The sequence below is a fragment of the Taudactylus pleione genome, unplaced genomic scaffold (genome assembly GCF_031769625.1).
Source record: "Taudactylus pleione unplaced genomic scaffold, aTauple2 ptg000699l, whole genome shotgun sequence".
Lineage (NCBI taxonomy): Eukaryota > Metazoa > Chordata > Amphibia > Anura > Myobatrachidae > Taudactylus > Taudactylus pleione.
This window is the reverse complement of record NW_028285101.1, coordinates 2138578-2154231: the sequence shown is the minus strand read 5'-3', so window position 1 is coordinate 2154231 and position 15654 is coordinate 2138578. Positions and strand designations below refer to the sequence as shown.

General features: G+C 47.6%; 1 protein-coding gene and 1 long non-coding RNA gene across 2 annotated transcripts in view; both read right to left on the bottom strand.

Moving 5' to 3' along the window:
- Positions 1–1228, bottom strand: part of ANXA11 (annexin A11) — a 77042-nt gene extending 75814 nt beyond the window's left edge. The window contains exon 1 of the mRNA XM_088456365.1: positions 1056–1228. The gene's annotated coding sequence lies outside the window, so the exon portion shown is untranslated. The remainder of the gene's footprint in view (positions 1–1055) is intronic.
- Positions 1229–5822: 4594 nt separating this feature from the next.
- LOC148477687 (uncharacterized) overlaps positions 5823–15654 on the bottom strand; it is a 366671-nt gene continuing 356839 nt past the window's right edge. Inside the window, exon 6 of the long non-coding RNA XR_015872485.1 lies at positions 5823–6031. This is a non-coding gene — a long non-coding RNA (uncharacterized LOC148477687). The remainder of the gene's footprint in view (positions 6032–15654) is intronic.

Below are 15654 nucleotides of genomic sequence, written 5' to 3'. Positions count from 1 at the left end.
ACTACTGGGGGCACTGTATAGGGGGGGACTACTACTGGGGGCATTATATAAGGGGCACTGCATAGGGGGGACCATTACTGGGGGCACTGCTACAGTGGGCATTACTACTGGGGGCATTAAGGTGAATAGAAAGAAAAAAAAATGTTCCTAGGGTGCCAAGAAACGGTGGTATATAGGGGCCCCCACAAGTTTGTTGCCCAGAGGCCCCCACAGACCTTAATCCGGCCCTGGGAGGGACAAGGCAAGAGTGTGTGTGTGTGTGTTGGAATGGCCAGTCCACACACTTCTATCCCCACAGCGACTTTCACAATGTTGAGACATTTGTCATAACTGCTAAGAGCTTCCACTTCCTATAGTAAAGTTTATGTAATATTTAAGCTAGCTACCATTTTCTTGTGGTCCCTTCAAAGGACTACAATATAATCACCAATGTAGCTCTCACTCCACTGCTTTGAGATCACACATACTTGTCAGGCAGCTGTGTGTCACCTATTACATTAGATTACAGTCAGTGTTGCAGGCTGCAAGACTGCAGATTAATATTGTCGCACAAGCAAACTACAATGCTATCTGGATCAAGGTCGATGTGAGCAGACACTATAGAACATTCTTAACCATATTCTTGCCACATAACCCTTTATGTTTGCTCAAGTTTAAAAAAATGCAAGTGCCAGTTAACTCTCTAAACGAATATGATAAAGATAACCAGCAATTTAGAATATGAAAATATATATATACACACACACACACACACACACACACACGCGTAACTGTGACCTTATGTCAACTGGTTGAGAAATCCCGGACGAGACATTCTTGCTATCTTCAACATTCTATACTGTTCTTACAGAAACATGGATACAGTAACATACAGGAGGCACACCCCAATAAGGACTCTGCAGTGCTTCTGACCTTGTTTTGCAATCTTCTTTAATCCCAAAAGTATTAACTGAAAGCTACAGCCAGCTACTCTGCATGCCTTGTCATAGCAAAGAGAACAGATCTGTACTGTACAGAACGCAGACTAATGACAGACAGAGGTTCTGAGCACATACCCGGTAATGTGTGTCGGTGCGGTGCAGCCGAGAGACGCCTCGGTCCGTGTAGCGCTCAGTCTTCGGCTTAGAGTAGACGCTGGCTGGGCTGGCTGTGCCTGTGCTGCTGCTGCTGGAGGAAGTATATATTACAGGGGAGGCGGCACAGACCAGCACCAGCAATGGCCGCATTCATTCCACCAGGGACGCCAGATCCCGCCCCGCAGAATACACAAACACTCTCTGCAGACGTATTATGTATACATATATGACAAAAACTCACGTGAAGAGTGTGTAACGCTGTCAGTCCACTGTCCGACTAGATGGAAAGTCTGAGCAATGTTTCTATGTCATTTTCCCTATACTCACCTGAGGTCAATTAAAACAACAGCCCCGTTAGGAAATTGATGACAAGTTAAAAACAAACAACTCCTGTGACAGTTTATACAATTTATATAACTTCCCCCCCTAATATATTATACACAAGAGGCATTATACAATGGCCTGTAAATAGAACCATATATTTTCTGAGTGGTGATGTCTTTACATTGGTGGAGAGTGGAGATGACCCACCCAACATAAACTATAACATATTTGGCAAGTAGTGCTGTCACTAGAGTCATAAGGTTTGTTTTGAAAGCATTCTGTGATAGGGAATACCATAAACGGCTAGCAAACAGCAATGGTTTGTTACCGATAATCGATGATTTTGTCATCGACGGTGGAGGTCTGATGTTTCTCCACCATCGATGGCAGAGATGAAAAAACGTCAAAAAACCCATCCCCCTTTTTCCAATTGACTCCCCACCATCAGGTCATGGGGTGTGTTCGTCAATGGCCAACCCTATATGAGAGAATGTATAATTGTTAGTAGAGATGAGCGGTTCGGATTCTGTGGAATCCGAACCGCTCCGAACATTGGGGATCCGAGTCCACCCGAACCCTGTTCGGGTGTTCACCGCCTGACTCGGATCCCCGTTCGGGGCCGAACGGCGGCCGCCTGATGTCGGATTCTCACTAGAGAATCCGACATCAGGTCTCCTCGCGTGTAGGGCAGAGCCTTACACAGACACAAACACACAGCCGCCAGCGGCAGCTGTGTGTTTGTTACAGCAGCCAATGAGAGTCACACAGACTCTCATTGGCTGCTGCACGGAGGGAGCCGGCTGGAGCTCACACATGAGCTCCGTCTTCCGGCTCCCTCCTCAGCGTGTGACAGAGCGGACGGCGCGGGAGCGGGGATACAGGTAAGTTTTTATTTTTTAATTGGTGCAAGGGCCGGGGGCGCTACTGGGGGGGGTCTGCACTACTGGGGGGGGTCTGCTACTGGGGGGGGCTATACTACTGGGGGGGGCTATACTACTGGGGGGGCCATACTACAGAGGGGCCTATACTACTGGGGGGGGGTCTGCTACTGGGGGGGGCTATACTACTGGGGGGGCCATACTACAGAGGGGCCTGCTACTGGGGGGGGCTATACTACTGGGGGGGGTGTCTGCTACTGGGGGGGCCATACTACTGGGGGGGGTCTGCACTACTGGGGGGGCTATACTACTGGGGGGGCCATACTACAGAGGGGCCTGCTACTGGGGGGGCTATACTACTGGGGGGGTCTGCTACTGGGGGGGCCATACTACTGAGGGGCCTGCTACTGGGGGGGGCCATACTACTGGGGGGGCTTACTACTACTGGGGGGGGGCTGCTACTGGGGCAGCCTACTACAGGGGGGGCCATACTACAGGGGGGGCCCATACTACAGGGGGGGCTACTACTGGGGCAGCCTACTACTGGGGGGGGCCTGCTACTGGGGGGCCATACTACTGGGGGGGCCATACTACTGGGTGGCATGCTAATGGGGGGCATACTACTGGGGGGGCCTGCTAATGGGGGGCATACTACTGGGTGGCATGCTAATGGGGGGCATACTACTGGGGGGGGCCTGCTAATGGGGGGCATACTACTGGGGGGCATTCTACTGGGGGCACTGCATAGTGGACCCTACTACTAAGGGGACTGCATAGGGGGCACCACTGCTGGGGGACATTGTGTAAGGGACACCGCTACTGTGGGCATTGTGTAAAAGGGTCACTACTGTGGGCATTGTGTAAAAGGGGCACTACTGTGTGTCGTAACATAAATAAGAGACACTACTTTATGGTGTAATGTGAATCAGGCCCTATGTGCGGTGTAATGCTAATAAGATTGTGCACTGTGACTCCTAGGGCCGTAGCCCACTTTGTAAACAAGTACTGTGACTCTGCTGGCCGTACCCCACTGGGTGGGTGCACTACTTTTCATTTCTGCCACTGCTGTGTGGCAATGTGTCATAGATGTGCTTTATACTGTGGTGTCTGTGTCGTTGTGCCGCTGCTTTGTCGCTTAGTAACCAGTCAGCTCACTGCAACCTTTGGCCAATAATGTTGAAAACAATATTATAAGCTGTGATATGGTCTAAATTGACTGGAAATTAATGTTATTGAGGTTAATAATACTCTAGGAAGAAAAAAAAGACCAATTTATGTGATTTTAGCTTTTTTTGTCAATTTTTGTAAAAAAATCCAAATCCAAATCCAAAGCCAGTCACCGCAGTTTGGCAAATCCAAATCCAAATCCAAAGCCGGACGACGAATTAGAACCAAATCCAAATCCGGCAAAAATGGTCCGGCGCACATCCCTAATTGTTAGGGATGGTGAAACACCTGGATATAAGTATCACAAACAACTTATTTGAAATGGAATCGGTATGAAATCCCGGCACTCAGGATGCAAGCTGTCATATACCAACAGCAGCATCCCGATGCTCAGGATCCCGACAAAGGTTCGGTAAGTATGTTAACCGCCACCCCCCCCTTCTCTCCCTAACCCTTCTTTTCTGTATCCTAACACTAACCCTAAGCCTCACCTAGTTTATTTATTTATTTTCTTATATAAGATCATGAAATGGGATGGGTACGGGATGCCGATGCTTGGGATCGCGGCAGTCAAAATCCCGATACCGCATCCCGACAGGGTTAGGATAGCAAACTCCTAACGGTAGGTATCCTAACCTTCTCCCTGCCCTAACCCTTCCCGGTGACTGAAGTTCAGGCCTGAACCTAACCTCCCACTCTAGTGCCTAACCCTCCCCCTAGTGCCTAACCCTAACCCCCCAACCCTGCTACTTACCTTCAGCATTCCAGTGTTTGAGATACCGGCGCCAGGATTCTGAGCACCCGCATCCCCTGTGCCGGGATACTGAAGGTATCCCCATGAAACTCCTCTTAGTAGGGAGTACATTTTTTTTTCATATTTTTTACTATATTCTAGAAAAAAACTATATGCCAGGTCACCATGGTCCACCCTATCCTGACTTCGCAGACTAGATGGGCCAAGTGGCTCTAATCTGCCGTCAAATTCTGGCCTGATTCAGAGCTGCTCGCAAAAAGCGAGCGCTCGCTCTGAATCGGGGCGTCCACTTTTTAAAAAAAACCCCGGCCTCCTGGCCGCTCGCTAAGCTGTGGGTGACCACCCACAGCTTTTGCGAGTGGCCAGGTGATGGTCGCGATCAACGCGACCATCGGGCTTGCGACGAGACCCTTGTTGTAGGGTCTCGACTGCCGCAAGCCCCAGTGAGCTTCCGGCTCTAATAGAGCCGGAAGCTCACTACTGACATCACTGGTGATGTCAGTAGGGCCGCCCACAAACGGCAGGCGTTCCTCCAGGAACGCCTCAGTTTGTCCAGCCACCCCCCCGCCTACAAAATGGGGCGAACTGTGGATCAACATCCCCGTTTGTAGCGAGCCCCGGAGCGAGAGAATTTCTCTCTTGCTACGGGGCTTGCGCACGCTCATTGCGCACGCCGTGCGTGCGCAATGAACAACCATCGACCCGCTTGCGAGCGCATAGCTCTTGTGAGTGGGTCTGAATCAGGCCCTCTATGTTTTTAGGTTTCAAATATCCCCAACCCCGCCCCCCTCTGTCCCTGCTCCTCCTCCCTGTCCAGTTGTCTAATGCTCTGCCTCCCACCACCCCCGGCTGCATACACACGTCCTCCTCTTCGGCACTAGGTCTGTCCTGTTTCCCTAGCAGTGAGAACCATTACAGGGGTGGGACAGGCCATAGAGAATTATTATATACTTTGGGGAATTCAATTGATTTTATCGCAGCTGTTAGTAAAGGATGTCAAATCGAACAATTCAATTGTTGCTCCAATCGGGCGCAAGTACCACAGCCACCCTCATTTCTGGGCGCCCTAGGCAGACGGGCTTAGTCGATTTGCGTAGCTAAACCTGGTGCTTTTGGTGCCCAAACAATTGAATTGCTCCATCGGACACCCATTAATTATCGCCGCTCAAAATTTTATGCTGGTTTGTTTAATTTTTAATGTGAAATTCAAATTTCCCTGTTTTTGTACTTCTCATTCACAAATAGTTTTCTCTGCTCCACCAGGTGTTATTAGCTGAGACTGCATGGCCACCTACAGGCTTCCAGCCACCAGTTTTTCACTATCACTTTTATTGATTCCCTTTTTATTACATTCTTTTATTGTGACACTCCCTTTTATGCTCTTTATTGCAGCATGTATGTTATCAGGATTTACTCTTTCACATTAACCACTTAACTGGCTCATACTTATAATAAACCTTTATTAGAAATGGTCACTTTTTAAATTAAGTAGTCTTTCCCTGTCCGGCAGTGCTGTACCAAAGTGGGACATTCTGTCCAATAATGCTGTCAATCCATTTCCTGGAGGTTCTATTCCTCCAGCTGTAATAGCTGCTCCACGGCTAACCAAGCCGCACCACGGCCTCAAGGTCACAACTATTCCTCCAGCGGTAATAACTGCTCCACGGCTATCAAGCCGTATTTCGGCCTGCTGGCTGCTTAAATTCCTCAGGCTGCAATTGCCGCTCCACAGTGTACCTAGCCACACATCGGTTCCTCCTACTGCAGTAACTGCTCCACGGCGAACCAAGCCGCACCTTGGCCTCCAGGCCACATCAGTTCCTTTGATAAAGCTGTGGGACACACAGAGAAACACGTCAGGACCATTTCTGCTTGAATATTTCTTCATCTACTGGGATTTCTCCATATCATCCTTATACACCTGGACCAAGCCTCCTTTAACCTTCTTGGCAAACTCTGCTCCACTTGCAGTGAATCACCGCCTGAACGCAGCAAGCGTATCCACAAAGCTCATCCACAATAAGGGACTACTATCTTGCAGGATCACCTCTGCTAGTAATCCCGTAGGTTGGACTCAAGTGGTAAATATACGAGACTGTGTTTTTTCCACTGCATTCAAGTGTTGCAATAGTAATACCTGCCATGCAGTCAAGGCTATCATTAGGAAAAGGTGTCTGTTGAACTGGGAGAACTTTGGGCCTGATTCAGAGCCGCTCGTAAGCGGCCGCTCGTTCGTTCCTACCGATGTTCACACAACTGCGCATGCGTACGGATTTTAATACGCATGCGTGAACCAGTCAGTGCGGCCGAAAATCGTGTGCTCGCTAAATAGCGAATGCCTGCTATTTTGAGTGACAGAATGAGGCGTTTGTGGGTGGTAACAGGGGAAGGTGCTTGAAAACGGGGAGTGGAGATCCGAACGCAGGCGTGCTTAAAGGTCAAAACGGGCGTTTTAAGGGTGTGCATAATTAACAAAACAGCGTCATTGACCACGTCACTTGGTTGTTTTATAGTCAGAACTGCTCGCATGATTGTGGTAGGAAAAACCAACCACAAGAATAGCGAGCAGTTCAGACGCCTTTCGATGTACTCGATTAATCTAATAAATAGCGGACATGACGTATGATGCGAGCGGCCGGGGGGCGTTTTTTTCAAAATTACGTTCGCATGTTTTGTTCGCTCGTTCAGACATAGAGGCATGAACAGACCGCAAAGAGCGTACGGTTCATTTAAATAGCCAGCCCCTTTTTCTGAACGAGCGAGCGCAAATAGCGTCCGGCTCTGAATCAGGCCCTTTGCCCTGATATTTACAATTACAGCACTATATCTGTGTCAAATTTTGTTGCTTCAGAGATTCGTTTACAATTCATTTCAGAATTTATCTATGATTTATCTGCATGATTTTAATATCAGCTGTGTTTTAATAAATTGTTCTTTTTTATACTTTAACACAATCCGTTCCACCTGTCTTTCATAATATGTTCACAACATCTAGCGCTGTTATTTTGTACACAACAATTCCTCCGACTGCAATAGCTGCTCCACGGTGTACCAAGCCCCTCCTTGGTTTCCATAAGCCTCATCAACTCCTTCAGCTATACCAGCTGCATCAATACACTGGCTGCACAAGCCGCATCTATTTCCTTCAGCTATGCCAGCTGCGTCAATACACTGGCTGCACAAGCCACATCAACTCCTTCAGCTATGCCAGCTGCGTCAATACACTGGCTGCACAAGCCGCATCTATTTCCTTCAGCTATGCCAGCTGCATCAATACACTGGCTGCACAAGCCACATCAACTCCTTCAGCTATACCAGCTGCGTCAATACACTGGCTGCACAAGCCGCATCTATTTCCTTCAGCTATGCCAGCTGCGTCAATACACTGGCTGCACAAGCCGCATCTATTTCCTTCAGCTATGCCAGCTGCATCAATACACTGGCTGCACAAGCCACATCAACTCCTTCAGCTATGCCAGCTGCGTCAATACACTGGCTGCACAAGCCACATCAACTCCTTCAGCTATACCAGCTGCGTCAATACACTGGCTGCACAAGCCACATCAACTCCTTCAGCTATACCAGCTGCGTCAATACACTGGCTGCACAAGCTGCATCTATTTCCTTCAGCTATGCCAGCTGCGTCAATACACTGGCTGCACAAGCCGCATCTATTTCCTTCAGCTATGCCAGCTGCATCAATACACTGGCTGCACAAGCCACACAACTCCTTCAGCTATGCCAGCTGCGTCAATACACTGGCTGCACAAGCCACATCAACTCCTTCAGCTATACCAGCTGCGTCAATACACTGGCTGCACAAGCCGCATCTATTTCCTTCAGCTATGCCAGCTGCGTCAATACACTGGCTGCACAAGCCACATCAACTCCTTCAGCTATGCCAGCTGCGTCAATACACTGGCTGCACAAGCCGCATCTATTTCCTTCAGCTATGCCAGCTGCGTCAATACACTGGCTGCACAAGCCACATCAACTCCTTCAGCTATACCAGCTGCGTCAATACACTGGCTGCACAAGCCACATTAACTCCTTCAGCTATACCAGCTGCGTCAATACACTGGCTGCACAAGCCGCATCTATTTCCTTCAGCTATGCCAGCTGCGTCAATACACTGGCTGCACAAGCCGCATCTATTTCCTTCAGCTATGCCAGCTGCATCAATACACTGGCTGCACAAGCCACATCAACTCCTTCAGCTATGCCAGCTGCGTCAATACACTGGCTGCACAAGCCACATCAACTCCTTCAGCTATACCAGCTGCGTCAATACACTGGCTGCACAAGCCACATTAACTCCTTCAGCTATACCAGCTGCGTCAATACACTGGCTGCACAAGCCGCATCTATTTCCTTCAGCTATGCCAGCTGCGTCAATACACTGGCTGCACAAGCCACATCAACTCCTTCAGCTATGCCAGCTGCGTCAATACACTGGCTGCACAAGCCACATTAACTCCTTCAGCTATATACCAGCTGCGTCAATACACTGGCTGCACAAGCCGCATCTATTTCCTTCAGCTATGCCAGCTGCGTCAATACACTGGCTGCACAAGCCACATTAACTCCTTCAGCTATACCAGCTGCGTCAATACACTGGCTGCACAAGCCGCATCTATTTCCTTCAGCTATACCAGCTGCGTCAATACACTGGCTGCACAAGCCACATCAACTCCTTCAGCTATGCCAGCTGCGTCAATACACTGGCTGCACAAGCCACATTAACGCCTTCAGCTATACCAGCTGCGTCAATACACTGGCTGCACAAGCCGCATCTATTTCCTTCAGCTATGCCAGCTGCGTCAATACACTGGCTGCACAAGCCGCATCTATTTCCTTCAGCTATGCCAGCTGCATCAATACACTGGCTGCACAAGCCACATCAACTCCTTCAGCTATGCCAGCTGCGTCAATACACTGGCTGCACAAGCCACATCAACTCCTTCAGCTATACCAGCTGCGTCAATACACTGGCTGCACAAGCCACATTAACTCCTTCAGCTATACCAGCTGCGTCAATACACTGGCTGCACAAGCCGCATCTATTTCCTTCAGCTATGCCAGCTGCATCAATACACTGGCTGCACAAGCCACATCAACTCCTTCAGCTATACCAGCTGCGTCAATACACCGGCTGCACAAGCCGCATCTATTTCCTTCAGCTATGCCAGCTGCGTCAATACACTGGCTGCACAAGCCGCATCTATTTCCTTCAGCTATGCCAGCTGCATCAATACACTGGCTGCACAAGCCACATCAACTCCTTCAGCTATGCCAGCTGCGTCAATACACTGGCTGCACAAGCCACATCAACTCCTTCAGCTATACCAGCTGCGTCAATACACTGGCTGCACAAGCCACATTAACTCCTTCAGCTATACCAGCTGCGTCAATACACTGGCTGCACAAGCCGCATCTATTTCCTTCAGCTTTACCAGTTGCATCAATACTCTGGTTGTTTAAACCGCATTACATCTCTTCAACTTCTACTGCGTCACTGGACAACATACTAGAGCAAATTCTTTCAAACCCAATGCCAGGGGATCTACAGTACATCTCCATCTTCAGTCTCCCAGTTGTGCTTAATTTGGGCTAAGGTTCACCAGTGTCTCCTTAAACTTCTATGCGTCCAAAAACCTTGCGGATAAAACATCGGAAGCCGTGCAAATTCAAGGTAGGAGATTGGGTTTGGCTGACTATGAATAACATTAAGCTGCAACAACCCACACAGAAATTGGACCCCAGGTTCATTGGCCCTTTCCGGATTATTGCTCAGGCTAATCCTGTCGCTTTTCGACTTAAACTGCCTAAGCATTAACAACACTTTTCATTGTTCCTTGTTGAAACCGATTTTCTTCTCCTCAAGAGTGAAGTCCAGGCGTCCGGTTAGACCTTCTCCAATCGTGGTTCGAGGACAACAGGAATTTATGGTGGAGAACATTTTAGATTCTAGGTTCTCACGAGGTCAATTACAATTCCTGGTCCATTGGAAGGGGTATGGTCCGGAAGAAAGGGCTTGGGTTCCAGAGAAGTCTTTACATGCTCCAAGACTGAAGATGATGTTTTTTGAAGACTTCCCTGATAAACCAGATTCTAAGGGTTCCTTAAACCCTCATCAAGGGGGGGTACTGTTACAAGTCGCCGGCATGACTTGCTACCCTCCAGCACTTCGGTGGTTACTCCTTCTACTTCCGCCTGCCATATGGGAACTGTACCATCTGTTGCTAGGCGATCTGGACGCCGGATGAGATCACGTGTTAATGGGAACACAGAATGATCTTCCGTTGCTTTGATTGGTTCTTCATCTTTTAAATATCCAGTGGCGTCCTCACGGCCTTGCTGGTTATAGCGTCTCTTTACGTGCCCTTCCGGTTCCTGTAGCTAGACTGTCATTGAGTTCTTCCAAGCCACACCTCATTCTCCAGACTGCATCTCTATCCCCAGCTACTATTGCCACTCCACGGCTACCAAGCTGTATCTCGGCCTCCTGGCCGCATCAATTCCTCAGGATGCAATAGCTGCTCCACAGTGTACCTAGCCACATTTCTGCCTCCAGGCCGCATTGGTTCCTCCTACTGCAATAATCGCTTCACGGTGAACCAAGCTGCACCTTGGCCTCCAGGCCGCAACTATTCCTCCAGCTTTAATAGCTGCTCCACAGCTAACCAAGCCGCACCTCGGTCGGTCTCCAGACCGCATCTATTCCTCCAGCTACTATTGCCGCTCCATGGCTACCAAGCCGTATCTCTGCCTCCAGGCTGCATCAATTACTCCGGCTGCAACAGCCGCTCCACGGTGTACCAAGCCGCACCTTTGGCTCCAGGCCGCATTGGTTCCTCCTGCTGCGATAATTGCTCCACGGCGTACCAAGCTGCACCTCAGTTTTCATAAGCCGCATCAACTCCTTCAGCTATACAAGCCGCATCAACTCCTTCAGCTATATCAGCTGCATCAATACACTGGCTCCATGAGCCACATCAACACCTTCAGCTATACCAGCTGCTTCAATACACCGGCTGCACAGGCCACATCAATTTCCTTCAGCTTTACCAGTTGCATTAATACTCTGGTTGTTTAAACCGCATTACATCTCTTCAACTCCTATTGTGTCACGTTTTACCCTGGTCTTCCTAGATTGTCTGTGTAAACCACTACTACAGTACTCAGAGATTAAGTCCAGGAAGCCACCTAAGTACCGGTGAATGTGAATAGTTCTAAGGGAACAGCAGGTGGCTGCTATTGGCAGAAGACCTCACCATGTTCTAGGGGGCATGAGTTTTAGGGGGTTTACGCAAGGTCTAGGAAACCGTAACAGCACCTTGTCGGAACAATTACCTTCCAGTGATCTCACTCACTAGTAAGTGCTACCTCCACTGCCTGAACCTGCACTAATGGATTCCTGCAAGCTGCTGCCTTTGAGTCTTCTCTATCCACTCTACAGCACTGCGCTTTATGCTACTACCAGCCTGTGTTAAAGCACAGGTCCCAGTCCAGCTCAGCTACTGTTACTCTCACTGGCCTCTAGCTGGCTCACAACTGCGATCCCATTTTGACTGGCTGATGCTATTTCTGGTCCCACTCCAATTCAAGCCTATGGTCCTCCTCCGGCTGACTGCTGCTATCTCCGGTCCCACTCCATTCCATGCCTGCGGTTATACTCCAGCTGGCTGCCACGGTCCCCGGTCCCACTCTAGTTCAAGCCTGTGGTCCCACTCCGGCTGACTGCTACTTTCACAGATCCCATTCAGGTCCAAATCTGCAGTTCCACTCCAGCTTTCTACTACTCTCAGCGGTTCCACTCCGGTCCAAGCATGCGGCTCCATTCCGGTCCTAGCTTATGGTTCCACACTGGCTAGCTACTTCTTTCACCGGTTCCACTCCAGTCCAAGCCTGCAGTCTTATTCTAGCTTGCTGCTGCTATCTCCAGTCCTACTCTGTTCTATGCCTGCAGTTCCACTCCGGCGGGCTGCTACTGTCACCGGTCCCACTCTAGTCCAAGCCTGCAGTCCCACTCCGACTGGCTGCTATTCTCACCGATGACATTCAGGTCCAAGTCTGCAGTTCCACTCAAGCTGGCTAATACTCTCACTGGTTCCACTCCGGTCCAAGCCTGCAGTTTTACTCCAGCTACTCTGCTGTTACCTCCAGTCTCGATCCATATCTGCAACCTCCAGTTCTTATCCAGTTCATCCTACCATCCAAGTCTGTGAGTTATTTTGTATTTACAGTCTGCTTGTATTCTGATGTCTCCTGGGCCTTACAAAGACTTTCCTACTGCTTCCAGTGCCATGTCTTCTGTCACAGGGACCTCATCTACTAGCAAGTCCCCTGAGTACATCTCTCCTGCTCAATGCAGGTTCAAGTGGACTTTATCTTCACTGTACTTCAGTTTACTTCTGTCCTGCATTATATTGCCTATACTCAGCATTGCAGCTCCTGGTCTACTTTGGCACTTACTATACAATCTGTACCTCTATTAATGGAAGTTGTTGCTCTATGAGTTAAGCTTCTGCTACAGCTTTCATTCTGGTTGTTGGGGACTGGGCGCTAGATCTAGGCTCCAGTGATTCAGCTCTGACAATCGGTCTGCAGCATCTGTTAGCAGATTCCAGACGGATTACAAATTACATCCATGTGTCCTAACTTGGATCTAAAAACGCTAAACTTGACACAGGGGAACACATGAGCAATAGGTAAAATGTTATTAATGGATTATATTTGCCTCTCTGCAATGCCCTAACTCGCCTATAATCTCTACAAAACTCAATATACAAAATGTCTCAATCCATAACATACAAGCGTTTAGGTTCAATAATCAAAATTAGTATACTACAGTAGTCTGATATATTTTTGGTGCAGGATTCTTTTTGTTTTTAAATGTTTCTCCAGAGTGCTACAGAATATCATTTGCCATCCAAGTAAACAATCATGAATTTCTGAATATTGTCAAATATATTTTCATGGTGTTTTCAATAAAACATGTATTTAAAAAAAACAAAAAAACAACCACCATGAATTTCAGTAAGAGATTTCTAAATATCATGTCCACAAAGGGGTAAATTTACTAAGAATCGTGTTGGGTCGAGATTGCAATATTGGGTGAGTTTAGTCATGTTTTTCAACATGCAAATTTGCTAAAGACAAACTTGGGTAAGTTTAGGAGAGATTTCTCTATTTCCTCAGGTGAGATTGCAAACCCGATTAAACTCACCATCAGGCAAACTCGAAAGTACTTTCACTGAAAAGTATACAAATCGGGAATTTACCAAGAATCATGATTACAGTCACAGGTGTAATTGTTGCAAACTCAGATCTAAATAGAAGTATTAAATAGACCACCTCTCGAGCTGCGAGTTTGGATGAAAAAAATATACAGATCAGTGTGATGTGTATTTTTCTGCGTCTACAAAAAACGTAACCAGCCCGGGCTGCTCAGCCAGTCCTGGTTCCTTTAAAAAATGGTGAAAAAAAAGAGTAGGGCTCCTCCTTATTTTAGGAACCAGCACTGGGCTGCTGAGCCTGTCCTGGTTTTAAAAATAGGGGGGGGGGAATTGCTTAGGGCCCAAGCTCAAGCCGGGGATCTCAGGGGAGGTGGGGACTCCCCCAATAATGTGCAGGCTTCTTGCTCGAGAGTGTTTGGCTGCGGTCAGACACTGTATACTCAGGTGAGAAATCTCGATCAGATATACAGTATGTGAATAGACAAATATATATCTCTCCTAGGAATCTATCCTGTGACCGTTACAGTCTAAGCTGTACAACATGAGCTTTAGCCCATTGAGCCACTGGATGTACTTAGGTTAAGTGGGGATTTTGTCATAGTTTAAAACATTATGCTACAAACTTTAATATACTAAAAAGAAAATCTATGAGCTTTCACTATCAAGTCCATTGGAAACACTAGATTACTACTGTTGTAAGATGTATTATACATTACATAAGTGAATAGAAAAAAAATATATCAGCCCTAGGAATCGATTATGTAACTAACATTTTAAAGCAGTAGAACATTAGCTCTAGCCCATTGAGCCACCTGATCTACTTAGGTAAACTACATATTTTATTGCAGTTTTAAGCCATTATGCTACAAACTTTAATTTAAAAATATAAAAAGGAAACATTCTATTGGCTTTCTCTAGCAAGTCAACTGGACGCTAGACTAAAATTATTGTAAGGTGTATTATACACTAGATAGCTCAGGGGTCAGGGAACTTTTTTACCTTTTACCCCAAAATATATTTAAATACGCCGACTTTACCCCCTTGATTTGAAAGGAAGGAAATCATATAGTAGTGCCCCCATAGTTGTGCCCCCATATAATGCTCCTGTAGTAGTGCCCCCATAGTAGTGCCCCCATTGTTATGCCCCTGAAGTAGTACCCCATATAGTGCCCCTGTAGTAGTGCCCCCATATGACCCTGCCACCATATAATGCCCCTGTAGTGCCGCTTGTACAAAAAAAAACACCTTAATCCCCACTCCTGCCTCCGCCACTGTCCTGTCTGCCCGCCTGCTCCTCGGAACTATGGGAAGGTTAGGATTAGGCACTAGGGGGAAGGCACCGGGAAGGGAGGATTAGGGTAGGGAGAGGGGGACGTTTAGGATACTGACCAACAGGTGTCCTAAATCCTGTCGGGATGCCGGCCTCAGCATGCTGACCGCTGGGATCCCGAGCGCCGGCATCCCATACCCAACCTTATTTTGCCCTAGGTAAATGATTCTACCCAATTGTACAGAGCTAAAATATGAGCCTCACCACTTTTTAACTACAGCAAATTATCACATAATAAATACTAAGACCATATGTCAGGGACCCGTACCCAGTATCCCTGATGTGGGGGGTGCACCTCTGCTATTACCACCACCGATGGGAACAATTTAAAGGGGCCACCGGTCCTCTATTACCCAAATAACTGCAGTGACTCAGCAACAAGATTCCCACGCAGTTAATCTTTTGCTCCCTGCTTCTAGCAATTATCACAGTTATCGAATAACCTCTCCACCATTGCGCAGACACGGCGTCCCAGACGACCACACAGTTCGCTGAGACCAACCCTCTGCTTCCCGTACTTAACAATAGGTGTAGCGTCACCCTAGCGGACTAATAATCTCTTCAAAGACTAGGTTTCGGAGCATATATGAAATGAACAAATAAAGAATACTTTATTTACAAAAGGAGTAGAATGCTTAAAAAGAATGTTACAGAGAAAAGAATGGTTACAAAGAATCATACATGTATAGCAATATTAAATAAAAACGGGATACTTACAAATTAACACTCAGCTAATTTGCCTGCAAGGAACAGGAAGAAATGCAAGGACTGCAGGTTAAAACCTCAATGTAGCATTGACCCCTCAGGTTGAACACAGAACTCAGGACTTCAATCCCTTTTATCAGAAGAGCATCATACCAGTCATCTCTGATTGGAGGATTAGATA